This window comes from Humulus lupulus, chromosome 5 (assembly GCF_963169125.1).
Source record: "Humulus lupulus chromosome 5, drHumLupu1.1, whole genome shotgun sequence".
NCBI classification, from domain to species: domain Eukaryota; kingdom Viridiplantae; phylum Streptophyta; class Magnoliopsida; order Rosales; family Cannabaceae; genus Humulus; species Humulus lupulus.
In genome coordinates, this window is record NC_084797.1 from 147,695,821 (window position 1) to 147,699,464 (window position 3,644).

Consider the following 3,644-nt stretch of genomic DNA (forward strand, 5'->3'; position numbering starts at 1 on the left):
TCCATCTCGATTTCATTCCATTTTCGCTCCTTTTCAATATTTGCATCACTTAACATCAATAACCCTGAAACAAGAACAAACAAGCATAAATCCGAAATAAAACAACCCTAACTAATGAAAAATAGCCTAAAAACTAGAACCATAAACGAGCCTAAAACTCGTTTATCAAACTCCCCCAAACTAAATCTTTACTCGCCCTCGAGTAAATCCTAAGTTAAACTGACAAAACGAAACAAACACAAAACGAACACATTAAACCATCATTACTATCTATACTACTTTGCCAAAACTCATGAAATCTCAATTGCAATAACAATAACCAGAATTTCAGCTCAATTGCCTTAAAGTCCAATTTGTAAAATTCAAATAGGGAAATCAAAAATATATCATGAAAATGACTGCAACATTTGGACTCTATCATGTATGCTCAACTCCTTCCAGACAATTCCACAAACCAAATTTTCAATACGCTTGCATCACTTGACCTTCTCCACTAATGTCAATAACACGTGCTTTGAAATCAAAAGGACTTTCACAGGTTATAGCTAGGCTTAGGCAGGGGTAGATAAAATTGTCATTTAAATCGTTACCATAAGCATAAAACCTTAAAACCAACCAAATTTTTCTTTACCACACCAAAAATCACCGTTTTATACAATTAGAGAGAGATTACAACACTTTTCATTTTCTTATATATATATATATATATTTTTGAATCACACTCCCCCAAACTAAAGATTTTCCATATCTATATATAATCGAGGAGTGTGACAAAGTGATTCTGATTCTTTTTTTTTTTTTTCTCGAAGACTTCTCTCTCTCTTCTTTTGGTACAATCATACTACATTCCTTACTATTTTTCATTATTCTTTCCCATAGATTATATGCTTATGATAACAAAGGAAAAGGAAAACAAAATAATGACGTTAGGAAATTTAGGCTCAAATAGTATAATCAAGAACAAAAACCAAGTTTAAGGCTAAAAAAAAAAGGTGACTAACGATAATTAAATCAAGGTTGGCTTGAAAGGCACAATCGATCCAATAAAATTGCCTAAATCACTTTTCTAAACACATGTCATCAAGGATTTCGCCTCAAAGGCCAAACAATGCAAGTTCTATCAAATTCAAATTGTCATACCACCAACCCTAGTCCAACATATATAATAAACTCCAAATTGATGCATTTTCAAAACATATTAAAAATTTCCCACAAAACCTTTAAATTAAACTCTAAACCAATTGCACCAAGCACACAGTTGAATTCAATTTCCTTTTCACGAGCAAAAACAAAGCAGCAATAGACACGAATGATGGTTTAACAATTATACTAACAACACAGAAAATAACACAACACAAAACAAAACTATTTAAAATAAGCTCTCCCCCAAACTTAAAATGCACATTGTCCCCAATGTGATAAAGAAAAAAAAAAAAAACAAGGGAAGAGAACTTACCTGACCAGCCACGTCAGTATGGCGGTGGTGGTGGATGGAAAGAAGGACCCTCAAAAGGCTGAGATTGCGGAGGTTCAGGTGCAGGAAAACCAGCAAAGGACGGGGGTGGAGGCGGATGGTAAAACGGAGAGTACGGTGGATAAGGTGGAGGTGGAGCAAAATACGTGCGATCTGAATCATCTAGCGACCAGCGGTTCACCAAATTGTTTAATTGAGCCACATGACTCACTTCATAATCATAACGCTGGCCCAAATACTGATTCACCATATGCTGCTGCTGAACCACATATTGATTCTATTGGATTAGATAGTCCAACTTCTCATTAACTTGCTGCAAGCTTGAATTGCTACCGCCACCCAATAAAACTGGTTCATCTTCCTCCTCCACAACAGCTTCCACACGGCGCTTTCCTTTTTTTCTTGCTTGTGGCACATATAAAGAAGGCTCAGGATAATCATTCATCAAATTAATGGATAATGGTTGCTGCAGCGAATGATAGATATCCGTAACGAACTCTGGGACACCAGCCTTACAGCACAACATTGTGATGACTGATCCATGGGCTAAACCGCCAGTAGTGTGCCCTTTTTCAATGAAATTGATGTTAGCCTTAATCCAAATACCCGGATTAACACTCATCCCCTGCATCAATGCGTATATCAATAAGGCTCGATCTTTAGTCATATCAGATACATGACTAACAGGCATGAATCGAGCACACACAAAGAACGCCCAAAATCTCGCCTCCATGTTAAGCTGGCATGATGCTATACTTTTGGGGAGGCTGCCAGATAAATTCCAAGGGGCGCCTTCAAAACACAGTTTATCAGTCACAGCCGCAAAATCTATAGATCCGCTCAAGAATAGGGCATATTCCTCCTCCTCCTGTTTGATATGCGGGACTTTGAACACCCTATTAATCGCTTCAGTGGTGAAGGGCACACGTTTCCCTCGAACAAAGACTGTGTCATTGTGTTTATCTCGTAAGTTGGCATAAAACTCATACAGCAACGACACATTAGCCTGTGCCAGCCTAGTTACAAAATCGCCCCATTTCCTATTCATGAGATTCACCCGAACCCGTTCAAAAATCAGATGAGCAAATGGATCAGACTGAAATTCCACTTCCCTCTCGGGGATCAAAGGTTTCTTGACAAATTTCTCACACCGCTCCTGAGCCTGGAAATTGATAAATCGAGTCTCATCATACTCATGCTCAGAACTTTCTTCCCTAGGTTGAGACGCAGATGCTTGCCCCTTTCCCTTGTCCTTATTTCTACCCGCTCTACTCTTGGGTGCCATTATCTCTATTATCACCAAACCACAAGACAAAAATTTTACAGCACCTCCCCTATCAATGGACCCTTTTCCTCTTCACAAACAGTGACAATATTCAACTTTTCAAGCAAATCAACTAAAATCCCCAAACCCAAATTACAGAAAGGATTCACCCTCTTCACTCAATCAAGGCCAGCCAATCCCAAATATCATAACAAAACAAATCGGAGGAGGAAAGGGGAGAAGACCACTTACCAAACCTTTGCAATGAATTCCCTTACGCTTGAATGTGAATACCCCCTTCAGAATTTCTACTTTTTGCAAGAAATTAGATCAATGAATTCCTAGGGTTGCAACACAGATTTGGGGCAAAATTGAAATAGGTTGGACTGGAATGGAAGAAAGAAGGAAATAAGAGGAAGAATGAAGGAAAGATGGAGGGTATGTGGGGAAATTTCTGGGAAAAAGGCTGTAATGGAAAGGCTATGGAGGTTATGGAGAGGATAGGAAAAAGAAAATGGGGATGAAGAAAAAGAAAGAAGAGGAAATGAGGTTTAAAAATCGCACCTTTCTGATTTTGTAAGTGGTTTACTGGGTCGAGCGCTATAGCGCTATATGAGTAGCGCTGTAGCGCTTATACGCGATTTGGGATTTTTCCTCTGGAACCAGCGCTATAGCGCTGGTTTAACAGCGCTGTAGCGCTTGTTGACCCCCGAATTGCCTGTTCCTCTCTGAGAAAAGTGCTATAGCGCTACAAGTGCAGCGCTGTAGCGCTATAGCTCCTGAAATCACCACATTTATCATTTTTTTCATTCTTTTTTTTATTTTATTTTTTATTTTATTTTTTTCATTTTTTTTAATTTTTTTTTTCTTTCTCTTTTTCACGATTTTCACGGTTCAAAAATACAT